Source organism: Alligator sinensis, unplaced genomic scaffold, assembly GCF_000455745.1.
Source record: "Alligator sinensis unplaced genomic scaffold, ASM45574v1 scaffold768_5, whole genome shotgun sequence".
Lineage (NCBI taxonomy): Eukaryota > Metazoa > Chordata > Crocodylia > Alligatoridae > Alligator > Alligator sinensis.
Window position 1 is genome coordinate 1,877,108 of NW_005841991.1, and position 19,397 is coordinate 1,896,504.

The following is a 19,397-nucleotide window of genomic DNA, read 5'->3' on the forward strand; positions in this document are numbered from 1 at the left end:
CTGCATGAAAATGAATAGGAATGGATTTTCTTTATATAAAGTAAATCCTGCTTATGTTTGGAACACTACCTGATGTGATTTGGATAGAAAAACTTGTGTGAGGTTTGAAACATTAAAAGCGAGAACCTAATTTTCTAAAACAAGGAGGGGAGGAAAGAAAGAAGAAAAGACTCGAGAGGGAAGGTGGCAGGAGGGGAGACATAAGTTTGATTTGAAGTGAAGTGGCCTCTGAGGGAAAGACTGGCCTGTTATCTGGTTTCCTCCCTCCACTGGATCTGATCCTTTAAGTCCATAAAATAATACCATGATTTCAACCAAGGTAGCAACCAGTGGGCCACCAAGGAGTTCACCATACTGGAAAGTCAGGTAAACTACTGACTTTACTTGGGGCAATGAAGTACCTTCCCACTTTAGGTGGGGAGGTAGGGATGGGAAAGGGTGGACACTTTAGTAGGGCTTGTGTGGGGACACGCGGAGGGAGAAGTTAGGAAAGCACAATGCACTGATAATACTTTTGTAATTAAAGCTAAGGACAGACAGTCAAAAAGCCTAAGGCTGAATCGATTCAATCTTCACAGGTTAGTCTAAGTCACGTAGATTAAACCAACAAGCAAGCGAACAGACTTCACTTTTGATTGTGGAAATGCAGCCACATGCCTGCAGTGGCTCAGGTCAGAAGCCAAGGGGCACTAGAGCATGCCTCTGCTCAGCTAGAGCAGACAGTCTGGACCAAGGCTAGCCCACCCACCCTGCAAAGTGGGTTTCTGGTGGAGGTGCAAAGCATCCTGGGATCCTGAGGGACTGAGAGTTAACTTGAAGCTGGAGGAGATCTGGGGCAAAAGTTCAAAAAACCAATTTAACCTAAATCCATTTAGTTTGGTACTGCCCCCCTTCCAGGTTTATCTTAACCAGTTTCAGCCATTTTGAAAGCGGTTTATGTACACTGAGCTTCTGTAGCATTACAGATTTGAACCAGTTTCCAATCACTTACACAGGTTTGTGCATAATTTCTGTCCCTAGCCTAAAATGTAAACATGCTGTTTGTCCTTGTGGAGGGGGATGAGGTAGGAATTAAGGTGGATATGTTTGGAAGCAAGAGGGAAGCTGTTAAAATGGTTTGAATATTTCATAGATTTCATAGACATTAGGGCTGGAAGGGACCTTGGAGGATCATTGAGTCCAGCCCCTGCCCCAGAGGCAGGAAGTCACCTAGGGTCAAAGGATCCCAGCAAGATAGATGTTCAAATGTGTCTTAAAAGAGTCCAGAGTAGGTGCTTGCACCACCTCTGGAGGGAATCTATTCCAGGCCTTGGGGGCTTGGACGGTAACGTTTTTCCTCATGTCCAGCCTTAAATGGTCTTGGAGGAGTTTGTGTCCGTTTGACCATGTCATCTCTTGGGGTGCTCTAGGAAACAGGTGTTCCCCCAGGTCCTGGTGTACACCCCTGATGTACTTACAGGCTGCCACCAAGTCACCCCTGAGCCTGCACTTTTCCAGGCTGAAGAGTCCTATGGCTCTCAGCCTCTCTTCATAAGGCCTCTTTTCTTGCCCTATGATCATGTGCATGGCTCTCCTCTGGACTCTCTCAAGCTTCTCCACATCCTTCTTGAATTGTGGAGCCCAGAATTGGATGCAGTACTCTAGCTGCTGCAGCCTCACCAAGGCCGAGCACAGCGAGAGGATGACATCCTGGGATCTGCTTGAGAATCCCTCAGAAAAGAGCTTCATCTTACAGATAGTATTAAAAAAGAAAAAAATATAATTGTTGCCTAAAATAGGATGGTGGCTTATATACTCTTATTTTCTGTTAGCCTCCACCTGCACTAAGAATCTCCCAGTTTTCAAATCTCCTACTTCTTTTTCATAAGGAACCACTGGTATTTATGTGAGCAAAGAAGTCCATGAGGAGAGCCTTTCAAACTGCAGAAGTATACCAGGCATGCTGATCCTTATTGCCATCCCAACCAAGAATATTTCTGATCCAATTCTGATACTCCATTTCCCAAAGGGCCAACCCATATTTCCCCATTGTCTTAGAAAAGTATTTTATGTGAGATATGAGATCTGAAAGTCTTTATTTTCCATACTCCCACAGAGACAAATCCTTTTAATAGACTTTTTACACTTTCCATTTTTCCCTGTAAGAGATGCATGAATTCCCAGCTTTTTCTCATATTTCCCTTCCTCTAAATCCCTCCTGGGACTTTCCCTGGCTCTCTTTTCTTTAGGTCTTCACATGGGAATGAAACCAAAGTCAAAATACAAGTTACATTAACACAGCTTTTCCCTAAACCAAAACAGCTAGACTACAAGACTTGACAAAGTAGGAAAATGAAAGAATTAGCTGTTAATCATTGTTTTTCCTCCAAATTAAAAACAAACAAACAACTCCCCTGTATTCATATCTATGTGGTCCAGTAAGTGTCTAGGTCTAGCAAAACCTTAGAATTCTTACAATATTCTTTCTTATTTAATATTAAAAGCTAAAAATCAGAAATTATGTACTTTGACAGAATTGTAAGAATTGATAAAAACAAGCTAGTATCATCAGTCTGTATTTTAATAAGCATTTATGAAAAAAACAATGTAACCTGTCCTTGTTATCATTATTGCCCATGACATGGTGACCATTATTATCCATCCATGATGAAAAGTAAAGTAAGGTACTTCTCTTCCAGTGTTAAAAGGAAGGTAGAGAGAGAGCTATATTTGCGGGAACAAATGCTAACATCTCATTTTAGTTTAACAATTAAATTTAGCTTAAGCTTTGAACAGGCGATATAATTTACAAAACATGTAACAGTCGGCGGGTTGCACCCTAACACGAAAAATCACATCTCCACCCTTGAAGTAAACACCCCATATAATTAAGATAATTTGAAACATAATTGGGTTCTCTTATATAGCAAAAGTACAAATTCTAGCCTCTCTTTTTACCACTTCAAAAGCAAAGCATCTACACAAAGATATGATCCAGTCTAAAAAATTTATACAAATATGTAATAAATCACAGCAACAGATCACACAACAGTTCCAGTCTGAGTACTGGGTGGTGACATGAGCCCTCTTAATATTTCAGAGCCCAAGGCATCACCACAATGGCCTTTCTGGGCAGGAAATAAACATCATGGAAAAAATACTCTTTAAACATGATTCAAATCCGTCTTAATGCTCAGCAAGATGTAGACTACTATGTCTTAATGTACATTAGATGGCTGTATTGCATATAGCCTGGGGGAGCATTTTAACTGTTACACAAACTTAAATGGAGCTAACACAATTGAAAGCTATGCCTTTTTTGCTTATCAAGACAAGACCTAAGAATGGAAACTCAGTCAGTATGCTTTAGCCATTTCTGTGGATGGACTGTATTTAAAGGAGACCAGCCTCTGTAGGTGACTAAAATCACCACCAAGACAGCAAGAAACAGCTAAGTGTGAGACTTAGCAAAAGCAATGTATGCTATTAGAAGCATCTGTGAAAAGCTATTTGCCAGTTCTAGGAAAATATAATTGTCATGTTTTAAAGTTATACTAGACCCAATGCTCAAGACACTTTGACACTACCATTTACAATGTTCTCTTGTAATTTGATAAATTATTTTGACTTTTGCCGTTTTCCAGTCTGCAGACACTGATTTTGCTCTTGTGCTCTGAAGAAAACTGAAATGTTCTTTTTTTAAGTTACTTTAATTTCAGTAAACAGCATTTTACCAACTAAAACTGGCAGACATTTTATATAGAATTTTTTAATGAAATACCATAAAGTGTTTTGCTATAATTAGGCAAAAGTAGAAAAAAAGAAAGTTATGAGCAGTTTTTATTCCTCATAATTTTACATTCCCTAAACCAGGGGCAAGCAATTTACAGGCTCCAGGCTGAATCCAGCCTGTAGAGATATTGGATCCAGCCTAGGAAGGCCCACCCCAGACCAGGGCAGCAGAGAGGATTGGGCAGCACACAATTGCATTAAAGCATCCATCTCCTCCACAGCACACTCCTCAGTAGTCCTGCTCTCTCCTGCCTGTGCTTACTGTCATAGAACAGGGATTGAGTATCTGCAGCAAGAGAAAGTGCCAGCAGCTTGAGCTCGCCAAGGGAACAGATTTGTGGCCCACAGCAGGGAGCAAGCCCTGGTCCAGGGTAGCAAAATGTTGCCAACCCCTGCTCAAAACAGATGCCTGTCACTTCATCATTCTAGGCATATGATTTTTCATTATTCCCATGCATTTGTTTTCCTTTTGATTACCAACTATTTCCCCAACTGATTCAAGAGAAGTCCTGAATTTAGGGGAAAAAAGTTGCCTATTTAGCCTGTTAAACCACAACAGATACAAAGATACAAAGAATGTGGAAACTGGGGCTTGTCTACCAACTTGAAACCATTTTCCAATTTAGATCTGTAAGTCAAGCAATACCAGCAAACCACATTAGTGTAGATGTACCAGCAAGTGTTCTTTTGCCATTAAAGCTTGAATCAGTTCTTCAAATTGAGTAAACTGCACAAAGAGGCTGTCTTTTGATAAAACTGCATCTACCAACAGGGCCTTTGCTGGCAGAGCTGGCTCGATCGAAAGGCAGAGGGAAGGATGGTAAATCAAGTCTGATGGTAGGTATGCCAGGAAAAACTTCAACCCCATACCAAGCTTTCATAAGGCTCATGAAAAACAGAAGAGGATAACTCAAATGAACCTCAAAGGAATTTTGTTTCTCCCACAAAGAAAGGAAGGTGAAAGATCAAATATCTCTACAACAAAATATTGAGGTATGTAATAGAGCTAGGCTACTAAGGGAAAATATCAGGCAACCCATTCCAGAAGGAAAATTTAAGAAAACTGATTTTTACCTTTTTCAGCATAAGCACTAAGTGCTAAGTGCTCTGTCATTTAAACAGAATGGAAAGCAGCAAGACAGCCTTCCACAAAGGAGAGGAAAATACAAACAGAATATGAGAAAAAGCAGTTGACTTTATCTACTTAAACAGCAGTCAGATGCTTTTGCAGTCTTTCTAATATCACCATGGGAAAAAAAATTCCAACTCTGATTCTTTTTCTTTTTTTTTAAAGTTTTTTTTGTGCACCAACTAACAATTCAGCTGTATCTCTAGAGAATAGAAGCTCAAGGTAGAAAGTTAGGTGAAAGACTGTACTTGTCTTTGGAAGGAGAGAGTTTGTAAACCTTTAAAAAAAATAAAAAAGATTGCAGGTGAGGGTCTCTGATCACTCAAGTCTTCTTGATGATTTGAATACTAAAAGAAATGCCTTTTTGTTCTTCAAGAAGGAGGTGATTTTATCAGAGGATTGGCTCTACAAGGTCATAAAATTGAAGTCTTTAAAAGTTAAGTTACTTTTAGAAAATAGTAAAACAAGAGCACAGTAAAATGCTTGAAGAAACAAGTCACATTAGGCTTTTATGAAAAGCAGCTAAAAATTTCCAAAATATCCTACAAAGGATTTACACTTTTAGAAGCTCACCAAGTTCTCTATATGTTGGTTATTGAAATTTATCCCTCCTTCTATAATGGCACTACAGACAGATAACTTAATTGTATATCCACTTCAACAGAATCTATGGTGTGGGCTTTTGTTCTTTGGCAGTGACCTAATACTAAAGGAATATAAACATTTAAACTCTGCGCTGACATCAGTTAGCAGTAAAAGCTACTAAACTACATGCCTACAGGGCTTGTGTGTACAGCAGCAGCAGCACATCCCATTTCTAGTGGGACTGAGCACACCCCACCATGAATTTACAACTTTGTTTCAAAACCCAAAAGACTGCCAGTGAGGCTAACCCAGGCTCACCCTTACCATCTTGCTCTTAAGCCCACTGCTGCATTGCCAAAAGTATCCCATTGTGAGATTCCAGGGCTAGGGACAGAAGTTACACAAACTATTTTAAGTCATCAGAAACTGATTGAAACCTGTAACAGAACAGAAATTCAGTGCACATAAACCAGTTTCAAAATGGCTGAAACTGGTTTAAGATAAGTCTAATACTATATTCAACCAGATTTAACTGATTTGGGTCAAATCAGTTTATGAAACTTCTATCCCAGACCCCTTCCTGCTTTAAGTTAAATCAGAGTCCCCCAGCACCTGTGTGCTTTCCAGCGCCGGGCAGGGCTGAGGCAGGGACTGCCTCCGCCAGACAAGCCCTGTCTGGGGCCGGGAGGGGGTTTAAACCCTCCTTCCCCCAGTTAAATCCCCCTTTCTTCAGCACAGAGCTGCCATGCCCAGCTAAACTTACTGAAAGTTACTGCTGGCTGTGACTGTGGACTACAAATCTCAGAGGCACCTGGAAGCAGGAAGAAGTGTTGAGCAACCCGAGAGTCCTGCTTCTGTGATCCTGGGCTGCAGATCCCAGAGACTTTGGGGGCAGCAGGAAGAAGTAGCAAACACCCAGCACATGCTGGCTCTGCCAGAGAGCTGTGCTCTAGCACCTTGCACTGGCTTCTGGCCCAAATCACTACAGGTATGTGGCTGCATTTCCTGAATCAAAAGTGAATGTGTGTCCAGTTGTTTCTCAGTTTAATCTCTGCATCTTAGACTAACCTGTAAAAAAACAAACAAACCATCAGTGTACCTGAATCGATTCAGCTTTGGGATTTTTGACTATTTAGCCCAAGTGTGAATCACACTTGCGGACTTGGGTAGGCAGGATGAACAGGGCACACTCAAGCCCTCAAATGCCACATACCACAGCTGCAATAAAAACAATCCCTCAGATGCTTTGAGGAGAACTGCCATCAGGTCCTATTTAATGTCTTGACTGTTTCACCATGTAAGTTCAGGCCTACCCTTCCTCCAGGTTCCAGCTATAAGGACTGTCAGTTAGCAATGGCAGGCTAGTGGCCAAGGGCTAGACAACTTGCTTCATTGCTGAGGAAACTTAGCAGTAGGTCCATTAAAATGACAAAGCAGGCAAGGCTGTATAGCCACACATGCTCTGAAGTGAGTGGAAAGAGCAGTGATACAGCACACAAGAGCTTCAGGCTGCTCAAAATATTAATAAAAATCCACAGCTGGTGGAGAGCAAGTAAGGACAAGTGGTGGGGGTCAAGCAACCTGACCTCTACCTCTCACCCCCCTGTGCTTGCCTCCCTACAGCCTCTGCTCCTCCCCACTTTCTTCCACCCCTTTGCTGCTTAACCTTGCTCTGGCTCCAGCCTGAGGCACAGAACCTAAGGCAGCTACATTAAGATAAGGAGAGGGGAGGCAAGGGGAGGGGAAGCAGAGGTTACAGGGGCTGAGGCTGCCCCCGGGAGGTGGTAGGAGGGCAAGCAGTAGCTGCAGCTTCAGCCCTGACCCCAGCCAGACCCAAAACTGGAACCACAGCAGGTGTCCCCCGCCCCCCACACCAACCTCCTATTCAAAACCAAGATGAAGGGCTTTCCTTTCCCCTCCCCCCACATGTGAAATGGAGGAGGAAAACCGCATCTTGGATATGAGTAAATACAATAACTTTAATTTATCCTAGCCCCCAAGCCTAAAAGCTGCATCTACAACCTTTTTTTCTAATATAGCTTGGCAAAGGCTGGAGAAAGCATTTTATAATCAGTCCGTAACTTAAGGAAGCAAAACTTTTCTCTCTCTCACTTATCCAACGAGACAGATGAAAGGGTTCAGGGTTTACTACAGTTTAAATGCCAAGGGAAGGGATCAATCTGCATCTAAGCTAGAAGCTCCTCCAACGTCAGAATGGCTGGAAGCTCCATGCCAGACAGGTCACAGGATCCCTGCCACATGCAGCACTCCTGTGGCATGAGCCCTTCTGCTGCCACCATCACATGGGTGATTCCTACTGCTACCAAAGAGAAGCACAAGTCCCACCTCCCCACTGTGTGTGAGCTGCCCCTGCCACTACCACCACACAAGTAATCACCTCCCACTGCTGCCACCCAAGACCCACTCCCAGTGCCACCACCATGTGGGTGATTCCACTTCATCCTGCTGATGTATAAGCATCAGGAGCTCCCCACCCGAGTTGCTCCCCTCCCACCCCGCCCTTGCACCATTGCTGGCAGTTAAATTGCTCTGCTCTACCTGAAGAAGTAACCTGTTTTGGGGAATAGCAAGTTTATGTGGTGAAGATAGGAAAGCCCAGTTTTGCCTCTCCTTCCACAGCCACTTCAGGCACTACACCCCAGTTACCAGGGGAAGGTGGGAAGGAGATAAATAAATGAATCCTAAACTGCCCCATTACTAAGTTTTTCCAACCTTTTTCTTGTTGCTATAGGCATTGCCTTTCACAGTCAAGTTGCTGTTAAACTAGAAGACAGTAAGGGAATGATCAAAGAAACTTTACATGAAAAAGCCAAGAGCTTAAATAGACCCTCTTGCATTTATGCATGGAGACAGAAAGCTGGGTGGAACAGCATGAATGAAGCATTTTTAATCTGCCAAGCCAGGATAGTTACACAAATTAGAAAAGCAATTCAGAAGAAGAGTCTTTACTGCCAAACAGCAAAATAATATGTATGAAATGATCATGTTTAAAATAATAAGAAGCAAAAAGTGATTAAAAGCATGAACCACAGCTTACTTGTTTTTTCTTGTAAGTCAAATGGCAAGTTAAAAGGAAGCAACTGTATGATGTACAGGTATCAAATATGCCTTAATAAAAATTGGGAATTAATAGCTGCATTTGTCCCCTAAACAAACACCTGTAAGTCTTCCTCATCTATTCCTCTCCCACTGACACAAAGTCCTGTCGCTATCTCTGTCTGTGCCCAGCAAGTGCCTGTTCAGTTAAAAAAAACCTCACTAAAAACCTTGGTCAATGAAAGACGTTATTCTACTTCAACTCATAAAATATCTTTACTGTCAGAAACCAAGAAATCCTACTGAAATATGAATCTGGAAGTTAGGTTAATTAAAAAATATTTCTCTACATGTTAGTGTAGACTATAGATTTTCTCTCATAGGTAACTAAACTTCCCTAAATATTTATATTTTTAAACCTTTCTTAAATTATTTATCAAATCCAAAGAAGAATCCATCTTAATCTTGGTCTATGCAAAAAAACTTGCACTACTTTAACTAAATCAATGCAAAACAATGTGTGGACACTGTTTGATTATAGGGTTTTTCATTTGGTTTATATTAAACCTGTGTCTAATTAACCCAACTAAATCAAAACAGACATTTTCAAACTGAAATTAAAGTGCCTAGATAAGTGTTAGCTTAGTTTAACTACACTGGTTTAATTTCACACCTTTAGTTGATCCAATAAGATTCTCCAAGTATGTAATTTTTATAAGCTGATCCTTAGATGTTATAAAAATCAATTTCTTTCTCTTACCCTGAATTAAGATGCTGAGCCTTTCTAACAGCTTACAAATACTAATTTTTCACATACAAAGTTACAACTAAACTTGATTACAAGAACATATTCAATTCTTCCTTCACTCATGGGTTACAAGAAATAAGAAAAAAAGTGACAAAAAAATGCAGTGCCACAGGCAAGCTAGTTAGTATATGGTGAGCTACTTGGCACTGTCATTAAGCTGTGCTTACTGGCTTGTCAAAAAAGCTGTGCAGATGTGGTTAGACTGCTTCTGGTTTAGGGAACAGGCCACCCAGGGGCAGCACAGTGTACCTGAGAATACCGCTGCCAAGGTGGCAAATGTACCATGGCCTTAGAAGTACTATAGGAATTTGCAAAGCAATGATTAAATTTGTGTATGCAATTAGTAGCCATTAATGTTGCTGCCTAAGTGCTTAGGCTCCAAACAGATCTATGCAGGTCACTGAAGGACTGTATGTTGTGAACTACCTATAATATCTTATGCATCCAGATTTTATATACTCAACATCTGGGGTTGTCTGTGGAAGTGCATAAAAAAAATCATCAAGAATAGTTTTGTGCATGGACAGAAATGTCCAAAGGAAATATCTGCTCAGTGAAAACAGCTCAACTCTGAAGTTATTAAACCAAAATCATAGGGCTGGAAGGGGCTTCTGGGGCATTAAGTCCAGTCACCTATATCAACAGACAATCATTAACCCCCACAAGTCTCCAAAAATCACTTCAAACCACCATACACAACTACAAGACAATACCCAGAACACCCTCTAATATGTCATAGGTTAAAAGCAAGGCAACCAAGGTGCTACCAATGCAAACAATAATGAATTAGTTGGTTAATATGTGCTCAGAAGATCCCAGGAAAATGGCCATGTCCCATGCTATGGAGGAAGGAAAATGTTTCATGGGTCTGTATCAATTTGACAGAGGGGAAAAATTCCTTCCTGATCCCAAATCCAGTAATCACTATGACCCTGAGCAAAAGAGCAAGACCCTCTAGTCAGGAACCTCTAGGTTTTCTGGCAACAAGTTCAGTGCATCTCAGCTAAAACCCCCAGTCTTAGCTGTGACCTTTCTTCTTTCCTATGAGCCCAAAAAGAAATGCTAGTAGCATTCATTAAGGGGACAGTGGAGAGAGATTCTTCCTGGCCCCAATCTGCAATTAGCAAAATCCCCAAAGTATGGGATTACCAGATATTGTATTTTCTCTCAGAGCTACATTTATACCTTAACCCAGTAACTGCAAACTCCTGACTCAACATAACACACACTAATTGTTGAGTCAAACTAATGGGCCATAGATTCACATCAGAATTAAGTTAATAAGTAAAGCTTAAGTCTAAATGCAAGCTTTGAAATAAGCAGCACCCTGACATTCATAAATATGACTTCGTGTTTACATTATGGTAAAAACAATACGTCCTACTTCGTGACACTACCTGTGACCTCAATAATGGAAGGCACTCTTGCATTAGTACCTAGTACCTATCACAAATAGAAGCCGTTAGATTTTAGACTTGGGAGTCCTGTTACAAATCTATGAACCATTAGTATACATGCAGAGAATACAGTCATTTTTTTCTGATTTACAGAAGGAAATCTATCATATTGTGCCTGTTAATATACAGCTGGCACATGGTGTAGTGCCCCTCATAACTTATAGGGTTTGAATCATAATCAAGCTACTTATTACAGGTTTTGATATTTCTAGAGAGTTATCAATTAGCATTACAGTAAAATCCCTGGCTATGTTCTGGCAATGCTCTGCCAAGTAATCTAACAGCCACAAAGCAATATTACTGAAAATACATGACACTGAGGACTGAGCTCTCTACACACCATTTGTTTCACATCATTTTTTTTAGGAATTTCTTATAATATATTAGCAACCCAATAAACTTGAGTTTTGAAATTTTGATCATTTTAATAATGGCTAACAGAAAGAGGCACGGTTTCACTTAACTGAACATTTACAATGTAGAGTTAATAAGAGACATGGAGAAAACATTTGAATTAGTCCGGTGCTGGGTGTGTGTAGACATGCACACAATACAAACTCAAACAGAGGCAGGACAGTTATTTGGATTTTTATTTCTTATTTTTTCTTCTCATGTACATCATATGTATTTTTGCTGTTATCCCACTATTCTTTCCTCACCTCAACCTGCTGAAGTTGGTTTTCTCTGACTAGGAAAGGAAGGAGGATCTCTCTCAAGTACTACCTGAAGAATCTGCTTCTCAGCTTTGCCAAATGCTTGCATCTAAGGCAGTGGTACTCAACCTTTCTACACTCAAGGCACTTCATTAGATTCAAGGCACCCCTCCGTAACTTTTGTGAATTAAACAGCAACCAAATCCAAAAAATAATATATTTATTCCATGGTCATCTCTGCAGAGGGGCTTGGCGATGGGGGCAGGGGACCATCTAGGCAGGGAAAGCCTGAGCCTCCTCTTATTTGCTTATCTCCTCACACCTCCTTCTGCACCCCTTAAAGCATCTGAGAATCACTGGTCTCAGGACTGGTCTAAATGGCAAGTTTTACCCGTGTAGCAATGTTGGCTAATATTGCAAAAAGATCACACCTGTAGCGATGGACTTTTCACCCTGCCAAGCAATGTAATTATGTGAGCAAAACTCTGTTGGCATAAATGTATTTCAGACAGAAGGCAGTTTATATGGACTTAGCTTCCATCATTCAGGGAGCTGGTGTAGACAAACCATCATGAAAAGTTTATTTTGCCATCATATGCCATGTCTTCACTAGAAGGCTTTGCTCTGTCACCACAGTCAAGGTGCCAGCAGCTCTCCAATACAGACAATGCCCTATGAGGAAAGTCACTTAACTCCCCTGCTTTTCAGTTCTTTATCTGTGAGCAATATTGAATTTCATTTCCCACAGGAGCATTAGAAAGTGCCTTGAAATTGTAGATGATCAGCTTTAAATCTAATATGGTGAAAAAAGAGACGGTTTGAGGGTGTTTTTGTATGGTTTTTTTTAATTAAATTGGTAGAAATGTTATTCTTAACATGATAAAAGAAAATTGGGCTGCACATTAGTTGGGAAAAAAGGAATACATATTTTCACAGAATTTTCTTTCATTCTTGGCTGACCTCTGATTAGGTTCTCCTTTAAACTTTTCTATAAAGTTTACAAGGAAGTAAAAACAACATGGTTCTTATTACATCTATTGGGAAACAAGAAGAAAAATTAGAGAAGCTTATATTTTACAAACTAATGACTCACTAACTCAATGTTGGGGTGTTGAACTTGAGATACAGGTGCTAAATTGTTAGAGGACAGATGTCCTTTATGAACATTCAACTCATTTTAAAGATTTACCATGCTGACCCTTCCAAAAATAAGTAGCACTATCTAAAAATGGGGAATAAAATAGTTCATAAGCCTACAGGGAACAGATGGGACATACTGGAGAGTGGGCAAAGAAATGCATTTAGTAGGTGGAATCAACTGTGATTAGGCAACTAAAAGAAAGGAGTGGTTGGCACTGTAACTACTTAGAGGGATTAGATTAGCTAGTATCTAGCAACTTTTGGAATATGGCATAACCAGAGGCATAAAAGGGTAGCTCTGCACCTGGGAAAACTGCAATGCAGCAGGGGGTACTGCTGGCTCCTGCCATGCTGACTACAACAGCCAAGTCAGCCACCACTGCAGTGGTGGCTGCTTTTGCACCATCCCACCCCTAAAAGTGGTGGCATCTGGGGCTGCTGCTGCCCCAGTTGCCACCCTGCCCTCAGGTCTCCTACTCAGCATAACACTTGATCCTATGGCTCAATATAAAAAGGAAGCTAGTTTATCTTCTCAGTCCTCACAGCATTATATCTACTAGACACTAAACAGGAAAGTCGATGAATATTGCAAAATGGGGAACTGATGTTTATCAGACATAAATATGAATTTCTCAGATTCAACATGCCTGAACTTGAATGATGTAGTAAGAAGCAGGCAATGGCCTAAAATAACAAAAATGAAGGATTCTAAAGTAAACAGTAGTGTGAAGAAAAATTTAAGTAGCAAGACTGAAAAGTTAGCGTTCATTCCAAATACGTAGAAAGTCAATTTCTTCAGATTCTTCAGAAACAAAAAGGCCACTGAATTAAACATCTAGTGAGGTAGAAAAAACAGAAGATTTATGAGTCAGAGGGTCCTGCAAGATAGATTTTTGATGCCATGATGATATTTTAAGTCCCTGTTCCAAGCCTTCCAACACCTCCGTCACCATCAAATTCATTCTGGAACAAGCTCTGTCCATTATTCTCTCCCAAAAAAAGGGCAGAGATCAATTGGTGATTAAGCCATTAAAAAAAAAAAAGTGAAGAGGCAAAGACTTGAACTTGATAAGAAAACTGCAGCCTCCTTTTATGCCATCACCTTCAATCATTTCTTTCAATTGTTCGTTTTGTGTTATATAAAAGCACTTCGCTCTGGATATACTCCTCCAGACAGTAGACAACTTGTAGGTCCACTAGGAATGCTGCAAAATGAAGAAACAAAAGGAAAAAAATTGAAGACTTAAAAGAATCAGCACTGGCAACATGGTCAAAACATAATAATGGTTACAAGCAGCCATACAGGGATAATGTGTTTCTTCTTAAAGCTTTTGACTCTATGCCCAAAAAGGAGGGAATATGATCACAACATTTTCTGTCCAAGTTCCTGAAGATGCCATTCAAGAATGCAAAGAAAAATGACAAAGAGGTCTTGTCATCTGCTCAGACAAGGAAAAAAAACAAACAAACCACAAAAAGATGAATACATTTCAGAAGATGCAATCATCCTAAACTTCTGATATATGGATGATTGGCTTGCTGTTCAAGCATCTTTCAGTCCCAAACACCATTATGGGAGTTCAGAAGGTCCACAACAGCTATAGTTTTCAAAAAGTCAAGAGAAAGGAAAAAAAGGGGGGGAAAAAAAGAGAAAGGAGGGGGGAAAAGAGAGAGAAAAGAGGAAAGGCGAGAGAAAAAAAAAGAGAAAGGAAGAAAGGTTGATGCCCCAGTTTTCTAATGTTAAGTTGATCAAGACAGCTTTCATTTTATGCCCATTAAAAAAAAGAAAAAACAAAGAGGTGCGTGCACACAAAAACCCAAAAAGAATAAAAAACAACCAGAGAAAGAAAATGAAGAATACTTTTATGCAATCTGTCAGATTATGGGCTAATAAAAAAACTGAGGGTCCCAATGGAAGTTTGTCCTGATTTAGTTAACAAAGAGTCAGACTTTCACAAGGAAAAGTTCTGAAGAGCTATTACATTTTCCAATATGATTCATTCCAAATAGTAATATTAAACTGAGCCAAGAGGAGGAAGAAGAGATTAGAGTGGCTAACCAAACAAATTCCTATATTCTCTCCTAGCATTTAAAAGGGAAGAACCAAAATTTCTCCTGCTAAGTCTTAAAAAAAAAAAGAAAAAAAAAAGAAAAAAGAAATCACTTACAGCTTTAGATACCTCTAACTCTTTTGTGGCCAGCTCAGAATTTAACAAGCACTTGGGGGTTTTACTGCACATATTAGTGGTCAAAAAACTAACTGAAAATATATAGGAGACAGTTAGGGCATTTCTACATGTGCTCGACGCAGTACTGGGTATTTTTAATTAGCAAGCCACGCTAATTAAAAGCACGTGCACATCGTGCGCAGCACAGCACACCTCTGCACTGAGAAAATGGTGGTGGTGTGCTTTGCACTAAAGCACATTGAACAAGTTTTAGTTCAAAGCACACCACTGACATTTTCTCAGCACAGAGGCATGCTGTGCTGCTGATATATGACGCATAAGGTTGCCACAGTGCGTCAATTCCCACGCTCCCGCAGACTCGATTAATCGAGTCTGCTCTGACGTGTCAGAGCAGGCTCCTTGCATGTGTGAAAGTGCCCTAAAAGTTTAAGTATCTAAAGAGTCATAAAATTTGGTACACATAGCTAATTGAGTAGAATAGCCTCTCAATTACCTTTTTTGTTTACTTAACTGCAAAATTTAACTTTTGACAACTTTCTGTCTCTACTTTGAGAAATAAATCTACTTGGGGTTGTCTGTGTTTGGAGAACAACTAAGTATTTTCCTTGGAGGGAGTGGGGGAAGGGAAGGAGAGGGCAGAGCAGGGTAGAAATCTGTCAGACTGAATGGGAGCACATTCTCCAGTTAGTAAGACTCCAAATCATACACTCTACATTGTTTATTTGGGGATGGGAGGGGAAAAAAGAACCAGACTTATCTGTGCAATCACAATGCTTTTGTTTTAAAAAACCTGGTACTCAGCATGCAATACTGTACTCCAAACAAAGTTTAATTAATATGAGGAGAAATGGACTAGTTAAGTATTATAAAGAGTTCTTTTGTTAATACAGCTCAACACAACACTTGCCTTTTTAATGAGCATTGTTGCTTCACTCAACACCATGTCTATTATCAACAGATGGTTTTACATTGTTCAACAAGTATTGCTACTTAACACATCCGTTTTCACATTGTGTAAGAAATCTTCTGCACATTAAACTCTCCTTTCAACATATACTTAGCTCTCAAAACGTAGATATACACATCATCAGTGGCTACAGAGCAGAGTTTGAGAACTACAAAACCAAGGAACAGGTACCCTGCACACTAGTGGATTCCTGGTTATATCTCTTGGATTATTGTTTACTGAAGTTTTAGTAAGTTTGTTTCAGCCCATTATTCTCAGTTTATCAATGTTGTATTGATTTTTTAAAATATATATCCTCTATGAACATGTAATTTCTTCCATGTTTATACCATCCTGGAAACTTTATCTGCAAGTAGACGTGCCTGAGGTAAACACGTTGCCCTATGGCAATGTAGTGACATGCTATGTTGCCATACAGCGTGCTATGGCGACATACTAAACACATGCATCTACACATGTGTATCAGCTACACCACTGTAGTAACCACCCATACTGCACTGTGCACTAGTATTTCCAAAAGGAAGTACTAAAGCACGGTGCCCTAGCAACATTGCCATATGGCAGTGTGTAGACACGCCCCTCTTCTCTCACTCCATCCTTCAAATCATTAATACTGAAATTCATTAAGTGCGCTTAAAGTCACAATGAACACAGCAGTATCCTGGTCAAAGCAAAACAATAAAAAATTCTATCAGACTTCTGTAGCCAACTGTATAAACAGCTTAATCTAATCCACATTTCCCACTCCAACCCTCCATGAAAGTGCTGCATGAAACCATATTAGTAACCTTGCTAGAGTCGCAGTATACTAAGTTCACTACATTTCCTTAATTAATTTTGCTTGTTAGCTTAACCAAAAAAGTTTGGTATGAAAAACAACGAAGGATCATTTTGACATTCTGTATGTTTGACAAACCCATATTGCCCCTTATTTTCTTTAAATATTGTCTAGTACTGAAAGAATGAGCAGCATATACAAGCATTTTACACTAGACTAAAAAAAAAAAAAGGCCCTTAGAGAGCCTCCTAAGCACCAGCTGTGACTTGTACCCTTTACCAAAGCTGTTGGAAGATGTAAGATTCAAAAGTATTCAGAAAATACATAGTGAATGATTCGGATACCAGTCAGCAGAGGAGGTAAAATTCTGGCACTGCATGTTTCCTGCTTAGATGAACAACAATTTTGGCATGCCTTAGTTTCACTGTCTGTAAAATGGAGGTAATATACTGATTTACCTCAGAGGTGTTGCAAGTTCCAGTGTTTAGAAAAATCTTGAAGAGGAAAAACTCCGTAAGTAGTAAAGAGAATCTACTAAAACTAGTTGCTTTTACAAAGTTCAGCTTACTTAATTACTTTTAAACCATTCCTCCTAATTTTGTCTTTTTAACAGGTGTATCATATTCACTAAACAAGTGAAAGCAAAAACCTCCTAATCATCCTAATATTTTAAAAGACAGTTAAAGCACACTAGCCATGAAATATACCAACCTCCTTTTTATTTCAGCAAGTATTTTCCAATACCACTTTCTTCAGTTGTATAACCTGTATAGTTCTTCTTTTTTCACATTTTTTCTTTAACTCCATTATTTTAATTCTAGTCCTTCAAAAGCCCCTGATCACATCGGTCTTTTACACAGAATCATAGACAATTAGAGTTGGAAGGGACCTCAGGAAGTCACCAAAGTCCAACCTCCTGGCTAAAAGAAAGACCATCCCCATCTAGATCATCCTACCCAAGCTTTGTCTGGGCAGGTCTTAAAAACCTCCAAAGATGGAGATTCCGAAATCTCTCTGAGTAGCCTGTTTCAGTGCTTTACCACCATCCTCATGAGAAAGTTTTTCCTAATTTGTAACCTACACTTTTCTTGCTGTAGCTTGAGATCATTGCTTCTTGTTCTGTCATCTGCCACCACAAAGAACAGTCTAGCTCAGGGGTCAGTAACATTTTTAGGCACAGTGCCAAAAACACCCACTGCCTCCACTTGTAAGATGTTGGAGTGCCAGGGGTGAATGGTGAGGGAGCCATGAGGGACCACATCCCTGTTGTGGCAGTGCCACACTGACCCCTTCCCTACCATCCACCCCAAGGCATATGTACCAAGCAAAATGTCTTCACATGCCACATTCTGGCACCCATGCCGGGGGTTGCCTACCCCTGGTCTAGCTTCATCCTTTTTGGAACCACCCTTCTCTAATTTGTCTAGGTCACTTCAAATCCTAGCCTAAATACTGCATAACATTGTACAGTAGCAGCAGCCTGTATGGATCCATGGGCTTGTTCTGTCCTAAGTGCATGACTTTGCACCTGTCCTTATTGAACCTCATGACATTTTTTGGTCCAATCCTCCAATTTGTTTAGGGCACTCTGAATCCTAGCCCTACCCTCCAGTGCATCTACTACTCCCCCCAGCTTGGTGTCATCTGCAAACTTGCTGAGGGTGCACTCCGTCCCATATGCCAGGTCATTGATGAAGATATTAAACAAAACCAGTCCTAGGACTGACCCCTGGGGCACTCAACTTGACACCACCTGCTAAATAGACAATGAGCCATTGATTACTACCCTCTGAGCCTGATGATCCAGCCAGTTTTCTATCCACCTCACAGTTCATTAATTCAACCTGTACTTCCTTAGATTGCTTGCAAGAATGTTGTGGGAGACCGTATCAAAAAGTCTTTCTAAAGTCAAGTTATATCACATCCATTGATCTCCCTGCATCCACAGAGCCAGTTATCTCATCATAAAAGGCAATCAGGTTAGTTAGGCATGAGTTGCCCCTGGTGAATCCAGGCTGACTGTTTCTAGTCAGTCACCTTCTCCTCCAAATGTTTATAAATGGATTCCTTGAGGATCTGCCCCTTGATTTTCCAGGGACTGGTCTACATTTTCCCAGATCCTCCCCCTTCATCCTTACCTGAAAAGATGGACACTATATTTGCCCTTTTCCAATCATCTGGGACCTCTCCTGATTGCCATGAGTTTTCAAAAGATAATGGCCAGTGGCTCTGCAATCACATCAGCCACCTCCCTAGGCACCCTTGGGTGCATTGTGTCCGGCCCCATGGACTTGTACACATCCAGCTTTTATAAATAGTCCCCAACCTGTTCTTCTGCCACTGTTGGCTGCTCAACTCCTCCCCAAACTATTCTGCCAGGTGCAGTGGTCTGGGAGCTGAACTTGCCTATGAAAACTGAGGTGAAAAAAGCATTGTGTACTTCAGCCTTTTCTGCATCATCTGTCACTAGGTTACCTCCCCGATTCAGTAAAGGACCCAACACTTTCCCCAATTTTCCCCTTGTTGCTGACATATTTGTAGAAACCCTTCTTGTTACCCTTCATGTTTCTTGCTAGCTGCAACTCCAAACATGCTTTGGCCTTCCTGATTTTATCCCCGCATGCCTGAGCAATACTCTTATACTCCTCCCTCATTGTTTGTCCAATTTTCCACTTCTTGTAAACTTCCTTTTTGTGTTTCATCTCACTGAAGAGAGTTCCCTGCTAAGTCAAACTGGCCTTCTGCCATACTTGCTAGTATTCCTGCTTTTCGGGATGGTTTGTTCCTATGCCCTCGGTACGGTTTGTTTGAAATACAACCAGATGTCCGGGACTGTTTTCCTTCTCAGACTGGCCTCCCAGGG